Raw genomic sequence first — 12,571 nt, 5'->3', positions numbered from 1 at the left:
ACAAAACTTCAGGATACTTAGTTCGGAAGTTTGGGCAAATTAACTAATCTGTAAATATATTATAATTTTTAATTATATTTTAAATAGCATGCTTAAAAGTGACTACTAGTGCACTTCGCCCAAAAAGAGGAAATTTTGATAGCCTTATGCCTCATTTTCTTTCTAATATAAGCTCGTGTAGTGGCTTAAAATAACTTTCAATTTAGACGTGGTCCTCTCTATTAATTCATATAGAATTTGGAATATATTATGGTGGAAATGACATTAGGTATCCACTTTTAACCATGCTATTTAAAATATATCCATATTTTATAATAAATTTAAAGATTAGTCAATTTCGCTCAAATTTCAGGACACGACGTCCTAGAGTATAAACCTCAAAGGTCAAACTTCAAGATATCGTGTCCTAAAGTTCAAAAATTATGTCCACAAGTTCGAATCTTATGCCATGAATTTTAAATTAGTAGTTCAGAAATTCAGGATAATTAGTCTTGAATTTCAAATTAGCGGCTCAAAGATTCAAGACACTAAGTCTTGAATTTTCAAATTCAGGATACTTAGTCCTGAAGTTTGGGTGAATTAGCTAATCTTTAAATACATTATAAATTGTAGATATATTTTAAATAGCGGGCTTAAAGTCGCTATTGTTACATTTCCCTATATTATGCATTGCTTGTGTATTTGAAACTTTTAACAGACCAGTGTCCTGTTAGTTGATCTACTTTTTTACTATTCAAAAGTAGAATTTACGTATTCATTTCATCAGTGCCAACAGCTTGCTATGCCCCAAAAAAGAAAATTAAATTAAGGGTATTTGATGATATAAAATAGGAGAAGAAGGGCATGGCAATATACTATTGTCACGCTATGACGAAAGGCGGGCTGATGAGGGTATCTCAAGGAGAGAGACTAGGAAGATCTTGAGCTATCGAGCTTCCGAAGAAGGGGTAAATATGATATTTTAGGCAAATCTTAAATCGAGAAAAGAAAAAAAAGTCAAGTGCTATATAAGACATAGTAATAAAGTTCGCATTTTTTACTAGCTTACTGCTGATCAAACGGAGATTTATATTTTTTGACTACTAGTGTTTTTCTTTAACATATTGCACCACAAAATGGGCTTTCTCCAAATTCTAAAACAAACATCAAATTTAGGCCCATTTCCCCACAAGTCTATTGATCTGCAAAACTGGGCCAAGCATGTAAAAATCAGGAATAGCCTAATTTACAACTGTTACTTAAAAGATAGTCATAGTTTAAAAAATAATCGAAATTTAGGTACTTTTTCATGTAAAAATAAAATTTGAACAAAGATACTCTTAAAAATCCGGAAATATTCCAGCATAATATGCTGAACTTCGTATTTCCTACATATGAGATTCCAACATAATGTGCTAGAGTTCCGATATAATATGCTGGACGTTTACACATAGAAGCTCCATAATCTAGAATATTATGCTTTAACTTCCCGTGTTTCATCAAAATATGACTATTTTTCAATGACTTTACAAATGTTGACTATTTTTAATCACTAGTCCAAAAACTAAATAGCCCAGTGCTATTTTAATGCAAAGCTGGGCCAAGCACCTATAGTGGACTATTCTTTCAAGAAGAATTAACCCAAATAGCCGCTCACCCAACCACTTAAACTAAAAATAGCCGGTGGAAGTGTAATATATGTATAATTTATGTATTAGATGTGTATAATTATGTATAATCCATGTATAAACTATATATATGGCTAGAAAAAGTAAATAATGAATATAAACGGCTATTTGTGTAAAAATCCCTTCTTTCAAAACACTGGATCAGCAATGATATATAGTCCCGGCCAGACGATAGCCTTAAGAGAAATTTATTTTTTCCAAAAAAAAAAAAAAAACACAAGAGTTCCAATTTTAGTGTCCAAGAAAATGGTGTACTATTTATGAATTTATACCTGCTATGCTCAACTTGCTGGGTAGTTAAGTTTCTATTGGTACTAGGTAATTTCTTGTTTGCTCTCAAAATCTCTAATTTGAAGATTCGAACTAGTATTTCTTTCTTTTTGATTTGAAAATTTGTGTCATATTGCTTAAATTGTTTTGATTATATCATTGTGATTGCAATTTGTATCCCATATATAGATGTGATTAGCCTCTCCAAGTTCATTTTTTTTCTCACTTGAACAGTTGGGCAGGTTATACTTCTGCTCCAAGTTTACAGGCAATTAATCAAATTGGGCTTAGAAAAAAGTTTGAGTTACCAGTAGGATGAGCTGTAAAATTTTGGAGTTTTTATGTATTTATTCGGAAGGGGACGGATTCGAGCCGTGGAAACACAGAAATGCACGTAAGGCTGCTTACAATAGACCTTTGTGGTCCGGTCCTTCCCGTATCCCACGCATAGCGGTAGCTTAGTGCACCGGGCTGCCCTATGTATTTATTCGTGTTTGAGCTAAGAAGATGTACACTAATTCTATGCTAAACTTTTGTACCATGCTTGAATATATACAAAGAGTGACAGTAGACGATTGCAATAAGAATAGGCTGGAAAGATGTTATCAAGCAGTGAAAGTGCAATCTTTTATGGTGATTTCCTATTTCCTATCAAGTTAATGATTAGATTAGAATGTAAGTTGTATCTACGGAGAGTTTAAAGAATTTCTGAGCAGTTTCAGTGGATCGCTTACCATCTTTTGCATAGCTGGATTTGACACTATTAAACTCCTTAGATTATAAGTTCAGTTAAAACTTTTACCACCAACTCAGAGAGATGAAACAGAAGTCGTTCTAATTTTGATCTTAGTTGAAAATTATTTCCACTCTTAAGCCGAGGGTCTATTGGAAACAACCTCTTTATTTCCACAAGGTAGGAGTAATCTCTGTGTACACATTACCCTCCCCAGACCCAACTACGTGGGATTATACTGGGTATGCTGTTGTTGTGTTGAAAATTATTTCCACATAGTTACAGCAGAGCATCTAGATATTGGCTAAGATCAAGGGCTGAGCTCCCTAATGTTTTCGCAACAAAATCATAATGCAGATTGCAGGCAAGCGGCATAGTTAAAGGCTTATTACCTCTCTTTCTTCTTACTTCGCTTGGTTTTTTCAATCCTATATGCTTTTGGTTATTTCTGTATGGTTGTTTAGGAAAACAGAAGGAAGACATTAACACTCCTATAGTTGATCGCAGTCAGTGGTTGCTTTAGCCCACTGATATGCATTTAGCCGCCATGGATTTAGTATCCAAACTGCTAACAGATGCTTCAATTTGGATACACGACATTTTAAATCATAAGTGTATTGGCTATCTTCAGTGACTTTTCATGTGTGAACTGCATTTAGCAACAGTAATTTCACCCAAGCTTATACATTTGGTATTTTTCTAGCACAACATAAGAATAATGCAAGTAATAGCTTTCTACAATGGCTCCTCTATATCGGGCATGGGTTCACTAAAGCTATCTGAATAATCAGATGTACCATTAATTCCTTTCAAGCTTCACAAAATACATACATGAGAGAGAAAAGGAAGACATGTTCTTTGTTAAGAACTCATTCAATATTGAGGCATAGTTAATTGATTGATGTGATATATGCGGTCTGTTTAAAAAAGAAGTGTTCGAGGGGAAGGAGGGAAGACTTTGAATTGATAGGAATGAGTTTCTGATACTTCAATGATTAATATAGTTTTTTGTAAAAATACCTTCGTTGGTCGTTGACATAGTGGACTAAGAAGGCTTCTATACCAAGGTATGCTCTTTAAGCCTACTTAATTTTGATCAATTCTTATGAAGAGGTACAAATGAGCTCATTATGGATCTTGGATTGTCATTGCTTTTCTCCGATGATGAATATCTTCTAGAAATACAGTGTTAGTAGTGTTTTTTTTGCTCATCTGAAGCAAAATATGCTCGTTAAACACAATCTATGTGTTGCATCAATCCCGTTTGACAAATATCAGTGAATAAAATAAACATCAATCTTAGCTGGCTTAAACAAATAGGAAAGCCCGCCCATGGTGGTTCTGATTGGATTTTCTGACGTCTACAACTGTCATGCCTCATAAGCTTTATTGTGATCCGAAATCATTACCTGCAAAGAATTATATTTTTGTTGCTGAGATTTTGTATCCTTTTAATCAAGGGCAGTATAATGCAATAGCAGTTCTTAAATCATGAATACCTCTTTATCTTTTTTGATTTATTTGCAGATCAGGAAGTTCTTTGTTGGATATCGTCAAGCTCGTTTTCTGGAACTTGTAAGTAGAAACTAGTTTCAGTAGACATTTCTACTCGAAATGACTGTCAGAGCACATCATTCCATTCTTTCTGTTGATGGTCTTGGAAGGGTCTCAATTATTTCATTGGGATCTTAATAATATGTGGCTCCTCTTACATTTTACTACACAATGCCGGGACTCAATCATTTCATTCTGATCATACTAAAATGTGTTTTCTCATACATTTCATTTACACAAAAGAGCTATGTTTTCAAATTTCATAATCGAAAAGAGAGCCCGTTATAAGGTTTGCAGGTAATTAAATATTGGTACGAACAATTTTATTAAATATCCATTTTCAGTTTTCACATGCTAATTTCTTCTGGAGTTTCTACATATCAGCTTTAATTGAAGCAACACATGCTGAGTTTAGATATAAGGAGATACTAATTTTTGCCTGCTAGTACGATAATTCCTTAGATTTGTCATTTGCAGATTATGAAATAAGTAATATATGTTGTCTGCTGCAGAGTCAGTGCAGGTATTGACAATTCTGAAGAATGGATTCTGAGCTGGTACTACATACTGGCGGATGTCACTGTAAAAAAGTAAGATGGCGAGTCTATGCATCATCTAGCGTTGTGGCCTGGGATTGTAACTGCTCAGACTGTTCCATGAGACGAAACACACACTTCATAGTTCCCTCGGAGAGATTTGAACTCCTCGGAGACTCCAAGGAGTTCATCACAACCTATACGTTTGGGACTCACACAGCTAAGCACACCTTCTGCAAAGTTTGTGGTATAACTTCTTTCTACATTCCACGATCGAATCCAGATGGTATAGCCATTACATTAAGGTGTGTCGACCCTGGTACGCTAACTCATGTTGAGTTCAAATGTTTCGATGGACAAAATTGGGAAGGCTCGTACAAGCAAACAGGCATTGCATCTTGCTCAAAGGCAACAGATGAAGATTCAAAGTGATATCAACTTTTGGTGTGAAAGTAGAAGCTTGCTGCCATGTGACCAGGAGGTCACAGGTTCAAGCCGTGGAAACAGCCTCTTGCAAAAATGCAGGATAAGGCCGCATACAATAGACCCTTATGGTCTGGCCCTTTTCCCCAGACCACGCACATAGCGGGAGTTTAGTGTACCGGGCGTGAAAGTAGAAGCTTAAAGTATCACGTGATGGAGCTTCCCAAGATAGTCTTTCTTCTCTCTGCTAATTTTTGACATTCAATTCTTGAATTGAGGCGCCTGACCTTGCAAGATATTAATTTTTACCATTTGATTATGATTACTCTTTTAGACGCAATAAATTCTGTAAATTATTCTGACCAACAATTACCTATGTATTATTAATGACGTCTTAAGGCTTTTAATAGAATTTTGCACTCAAGTCTCATAATAAGTTATCCATCACTTTTATGTCTTGGTCACTTGGACTTCCTTTTGATTCTTTTAAATTTTATTTGTACTTGAAATAGCATATTTTACCTTGGTTTGAGTTTTCGGGTTAATCAATTACATTAATTTTTGGGATTTCAATTCAAACTTTTATTTGGGTTTGTATAGTTTCTGCCTAAATATATAATGTTGTTGGGTTAATATTATGCAAAAATTCTCATGTTCTAGTCTTTTTGCAAATTTGAAGAAATCAACGGTATACGACATTAAAATATTCTAGTCTTTTTAATGGTTTCTATTGCAAGTTACGTTTCGTATCTTGGTTTATATATGAGGCTTGTGACATTTTATTTGATAGACAATGCTAAACTCTAAATTAATATGTTTATATATAAGTGATTGGAGTAATTGACCAGAATGCTCCTGTTCAATAGAGGTGGGTCGAAATATATAATACTGGTTTACTTTTAATACAATTTTTTACAAACCGATGACTAATGGACTTATTCAACGGATACTATTGTCATTGCAAAGGACAATCATACTAAAAAAAATTGATATCAAGTATTCAACTTGACAATAATTCCTTTTTTTATATGTCAAAAACATAATTTAGATGTGAATTTGAAAAACTTCGGTTATGGTTGTAAATGTTCTAGGGTGTGTTTGGTACGAAGGAAAATGTTTTTCATGAAAAATGTTTTCATGGAAATTGAGTGGTTTTATCACTTATTTTCTCTTATTTGGTTGGTGAGTGAAAAACTTTTTCCAAAAAATATTTTCTAGTGTTTGTTAGATAGTATAAAATATTTTTAGGAAAATAATTTTTTATGCTACTCTCCTCAACCCACCTTCTCCAAAATCTTCATATTTTGTGCACTGCTGCCCCCTCCTCCCCCTTTCCGACACTCAATTTTCTTCAAAAATTTAATTATTCCTTTTAAAATTCACGAAAATCCAAAGAAACTAATTTTCTACTTTACTTTTTCACACAAGAACAACGTTGCAATTTGAGCTCGATAACTAAAAAGAAAATACATTTTTTGTTGAAGAAAAAAGTAACCTTTTTACAACATGAAAAGAAATTACTCATTTTGTTGAACGAAAGAAAATACTTTTTCTACATTATGAAAAGAAAATACTCAGTTTGTTGATATAAAAAAAAAATACTTTTTTTTCATCATGAAAAGAAAGTATTCATTTTGTTGAAATGAAAGAAAATACATTTTCTATATCATGAAAAGAAAGTATTATTTTTTTTGTTGAAATGAAAGAAAATATTTCTTCTACGTCATGAAAAGAAAGTTACCCGTTTTGTTGAAATGAAAAAAAATACTTTTTTACATCATGAAAAAGAAAGTACTCGTTTTGGTTGAAATAAAAAAAATTACTTTTCTACATCATGGAAAAAAATAATACTTTTTCTATTTCAGAAAAAGAAAATACTTAATTTGTTGAAATGAAAAAAAAATATTTTCTATATCATGAAAAGAAAATAATCGTTTTGTTGAAATGAAAGAAAATATATTTTTTACATCATGGAAAAAAGTACTTGTTTTATTGAAATGAAAGAAAATACTTTTTCTACGTCATGAAAAGAATATACTCATTTTATTGAAATAAAGAAAATCACTCTATTTACAACATTAAAAGGTAGGGGTTGGGGTATGGGGGAGGGGGAAGGGTTGGGGTGGTGTGAGGTAGGGGTGGTTTGGGAGGGGGATTGATGGGGTTGGTGGGGATGGGGTTGGTAGGGGTTGGTGAGGATGGGGAATAGGGTGGAGAAGGTTGAAAAATAGTTTTGAAAAATATTTTTTCTTCTTTTTGATAGGAAAAATATTTTTCTCCAATTGAAAGAAAATAAGTTCATGAGAAAATATTTTCCAAAATATTTAAGCCAACAAAACATGAAAATATTGAAAAACATTTTCCTTCATACCAAACACACCCCTGGTTGTAAAGTTTTTGATTTTTAAAAAACAAATTGTAGCCTCATCCTTCTTGTAGGCTGCAGCAACATACATATCAAAAAGTTAATGCCAAATGAAAGTAATATTTTGTAGAAGCTATATATAAATTCGATTAATGTATGCCATTTTTGAATGTTTAGTAGATCATTATCATGGTGTACAACTATAAAGAAATAGTAGTTGTTTGTGCTAGAGATAATAGTTGCTTTTATACAAATCATAATTACATACATATACCTTATGTTTAATTTAAAATTATGAGTCTTCATATGTGAATTTAACCAAAAAAATATTAGTTGAAATATAACACGATAATGTGTCAGATGTTGGTTGTTTGATGTTTTAGTATTTCGTAAAAAAATTAAAACTCTATTGTATCAAGAAAAATAATATCTTAATTTTCAAATTTACTTTTTAATAATTGAAAAAGAACTTGACAAACAGAAAGACACGATAATAAATAATATTACAACATGTGTGTAATGAGTAACACAAAATTTGAAAGAAAAAATTATAAGCTTCAAGAAAAAATATAAAAGGACTGTACAAAAAAACAATTCTTTGTAGCATAGAAGATGAAAGAACATAACTGAAATGTAATTAAGAAAATTATGAGAAAAGTAGGGAGAAACGTTTTCCATAATAATTATGATGAGAAACGTTTTTGTGAAGTAGTTAAAGGAGAATATGAATTCCCTCAATCCTAATTGGATTCATTGAATTGAGTGTTTGAAGTATTAAAGTACTACTGTTTTACTTCTAAATATGTCGACTAACATATCATGTAAAAGTAAATTACTTAATTAAAGATTTATTTTTCTCTAAGGACAATTGTACCTCAAATTTTAGTATAATATGATATGATATGATTAAAAACAAGCTGATCTCCCAAAAACAATATACAACTCAATACGCAACAAAATGCACAGATAATCAAAATAAAATTAAAATAGGAATAATTTCAGAGAAACCTCTAATAAGTAATTACCATGTAACAGATTCAAGCTTGCACTTAAAATCTAAATATTATTTTTGTTTAAACTTAAAAACGAATAATAATTGAATTTATACGCGATTTTAAGGATATGTAGATTAATTCAATACAAGTGATTTATGACGTTAGCTAAATAAATTAAAGATAGTATAAACAACAAAATCGGTAGTGATATCGAGTCCGAGATCGGTTAAAAGCTTAATAAGTAGTCTGCCTTCGGTTCAGAACCAAACACTGATGAAGAACTATGAACAAAAGTAAGAACTTTGAATAACTTTTAGAAGTAAAGAAAACATATGTATATTGCATTGATATGCGTGTCACAGAGTATTTATTGAATAATAAACTTCCCCTTTATATAGTAGGTGAGTTTTACCCTAAGTACAATTCTAGGAAAGGTAAAGATCTTCCTTTTCGCTATTCACTGATCCACTGCCGATACGGGCCGAGATTCACGCCGTGATATCTAGTCGGGCATGGATATCACATCCCTTTGTTAATCGTGTGCAAACGTTTGGCAATACTTTCCGAGGTATCGGAGTTCGAACCGGGTCTGGGGGCATGGTCTCGATGGCTCCGAGGGCAGGTGTCTTTTTCAGACATTGATACGAGAAGCTCCTAGCTTCAAATTTGATTTCTCGTAGTTACATCTTTGCTTTGTTTGCCCCACCGGAAAATCGGGGTGCTCATTAGCCCCGATTTTACCCGTATACAGATAGTCCTCTGGTTTCTCAGAGAGATGATTTGCCGAAACGATGAGAAACGATATATGTTCTCCGGTTCCTTCCTCCGTACGTTATCACAGAAACGACGAAGAAGTCGAAACGTCCCACCAGTCGCGTCGTTCTGACTTCGGACATATGTCAACCATCGGCTAGTTGCCTCTGAATGCGAAGCGTTGTGAACTTCCCCTATAAAAGCTTCTATCCCTTGTTCTTTTTCCACTTTCCAATTAAGCTTCTACCTTCGAACTCTCAAGTTATCATCAACTTTTTTCAAACCTTCATATCTTCATCCCTGATCTTCAAATTTTCATAGTTATTTCCAGGTTCTTACCCATATTTTCCTCAAATCATCATACTCATCTCTTCATCCTCCAAACTTGTTCCTTTTTCTTCAAATTTTCAAACTTTTTCAGATAGAAATGGCTAAAATGTCTAAATCAGTTCCTCAACAAGATGAAGTGACAATAAATAAAACACAAGGGTAAATAATCTCAATTGTTGGTCCGTATTTACCGTAACATATTTTTCCGCACGGATAACTATATGTTGCACGTTCAGGAAGGATATCAACATCGACAACAGGAGTTGTTATGATGACGGAGCAATCAAAGAGTCAAAAGGAAATATACACAAAAAATATCATCTACAAAGATATATTTCTAAACTATAACTACCTATTGATATTTTCTGACTATCATGACGAAATTGATCATTTATGCATGCTAAGATAATGTCCAATCATTTTAGTTCTCATATTATACTAATATAATGATATTTTTTGGTATTTAAATAATTATTCCTTTGGATAAATAATTGACTAAACCATTACGTGTCATTATTAACGTGCAACACACGTTCATTAAGTGAGATGGATTTCATGCGCTGAAGATTTGGAGGCATTACCTCTACAGCGTGTCGTGTGAGGTGTTCACAGATCATCGCAGTTTACAGTATTTGAGGCAACGGAGGTGGTTGTAGTTATTGAAAGACTATGATATCACCATTTTTTTATCATCCCAGGAAAGCCAATGTGGTGGCCGATAACTTAAGTAGAAAGGTTGCGAGTATAGGTAGCCTTGCGTATATTCCAGTTGGTGCGAGACCGCTAGCATCAGATATTCAGGACTTGGCCAATCAGTTCGTGAGACTAGATGTTTCAGAGTCCAGTCGTGTTTTAGCTTGCACGGTCTCCCGGTCTTCTTTGTATGAAGGCATCTGAGAGCGTCAGTATGACGGCCCCCATTTGTATGTCCTTAAGGACACAGTGCGGTACAGTGGTGCCAAGCATGTTACTATTGGAGATGATGGGGTGTTGCGGATGCATGGTCGACTTTGTGTGCCCAATGTGGATGGGCTTCATTAGTTGATTCTTGAGGAGGCCCGCAGTTCCCGGTATTCCATTCATCCGGGTGCCGCCAAGATGTATCAGGACTTGCGGCAACATTCTTGGTGGAGGAGAACGAAGAAGGATATAGTTGCATATGTAGCTTGGTGTCTGAATTGTCAGCAAGTAAAGTACGAGCATCAGAGGCCTGGTGGTTTGCTTCAGAGGCTGGAGATTCCTGAGTGGAAGTGAGAGCGTATTACCATGAATTTTGTTGTTGGGCTCCCACGGACTTCGAAGAAATTTGATGCAGTATGGGTCATTGTGGACAGGTTGACCAAGTCAGCACATTTCATTCCAGTAACAGTTAATTATTATTCAGAGAGGTTGGCTGAGATCTATATCGGCGAGATCATCCGTCTTCACGGTGTGCCCCTGTCCATCATTTCTGATCGAGGTATGCAGTTTACCTCGCACTTCTGGAGGGCCGTACAACATGAGTTAGGCACACAGATTGAGTTGAGTATAGGATAATCCAAGTACACCACTCAGATATTGGAAGATATACTTCGCGCTTGTGTTATGGATTTCAGGGGTTCTTGGGATTATTTCTTGGCGCTTGCGGAGTTTACCTACAACAACAACTACCAATCGAGTATTCAGATGGCTCCCTATGAGGCATTGTGTGGGAGACGGTGTCGTTCGCCAGTTGGTTGGTTTGAGCTGGGAGAGGCTTGGTTGTTGGGTACCGATTTGGTTCAGGAGGCCTTGGAAAAGGTCAAGATGATTCAGGATCGACTTCGCACAACTCAATTATAACGACCCGACTGGTCGTTTTGATCTCTAGCAAGACGCTGCGGTTTGAGGCCTTGGGTAGCTTCACTTCACATTTTATGACTTGTAATCTAGTTTGTCCTTTTTCATCTTCAAAATTGAGTTACAACACAAGACAGTGATACTGTCCAGAATTTCTGTTTCAATTGTTTTGGGTAATTGTCACCAATATCATGTTTAGCTAAACATGTTAAATCACTGAACTTATATAGATATTTGATTATGTATTTAAGGTATATATACCCTTGTAAAATCTAGGGGGAACTGTTTGAGGAAGTGGACGGATTTGGTTTGTCTATGGCGTAGACGATTCGAACATCCTCAAGTTGTGGTTGAACTGTTTTGTGGTAAAACACCAAGGTTCGTGTATAAACTTTGTACTCTTTTTACTTGCTCGAATATTTTGAAATAACCTGATATTTTATTTTTTTTCTTGTCTTCAATTTATATCGTTGTATTCGTGTTATATCAAGTATTGTAAGATATTCGCTAAATCGCCCACTCGTACGGATTGCTTGATCGTTTTACATTCTTGTTGGGACTATGTCCTTCTTGTGGAAGTAACTTTGTCACTCATCTTGGCATGCCTCTTGATTCGTATCTTTTGCCATCTTGACTTTGGATTTGTAGTTCGTCTTAAATTATGGAACTTGTCCGTGTTAAGTACGAACTAGAAAGCCATTTTTAATATGGTTCTTGATTCTCTTGACTATTGGGTTTTGACCCTACTTGATTTGGGACTTCGGTCCATCTTGATATCTGATTATGCTTAGTATGATTGCATGACGTACATATTGGACGAAAAATGGATATTTGGCAAACTCTCTTGGATTGATAGTATACGCTTTCTCGACTCTTGAACATTGTTATTGATATTTGAAAACACTTCAAGGTTTGATATTTGATACTTTTGATATATTTGTTCACTTATTTTAAATTATGTTAAATTTGAGCTACCTATGACTGAAAAGGGGAATTGGAGAATTTAATGGCTCCAAGCCCAAAGTTTATACGCCACTAAGCTTTATGCTTAGCGATAGTTGTTTTCTATCGTAGGTAATGTACGAGATGAAATTTGAAGACGACCATATGAAGTACTCTTTTTGGGA

At 34.4% G+C, this 12,571-nt stretch overlaps 1 non-coding gene across 1 annotated transcript; it reads left to right on the top strand.

Moving 5' to 3' along the window:
• The first annotated feature begins 1,846 nt into the window (after window positions 1-1,846).
• LOC107763971 (uncharacterized) lies at window positions 1,847-5,610 on the top strand. The gene is made up of 3 exons (XR_012696377.1): window positions 1,847-1,985; window positions 4,198-4,245; window positions 4,737-5,610. It is a non-coding gene; the product is annotated as an uncharacterized LOC107763971 (transcript).
• Window positions 5,611-12,571: the final 6,961 nt, after the last annotated feature.

The sequence above is a fragment of the Nicotiana tabacum genome, chromosome 11 (genome assembly GCF_000715075.1).
Source record: "Nicotiana tabacum cultivar K326 chromosome 11, ASM71507v2, whole genome shotgun sequence".
NCBI lineage: Eukaryota > Viridiplantae > Streptophyta > Magnoliopsida > Solanales > Solanaceae > Nicotiana > Nicotiana tabacum.
This window is presented reverse-complemented; position numbering and strand designations above follow the sequence as displayed.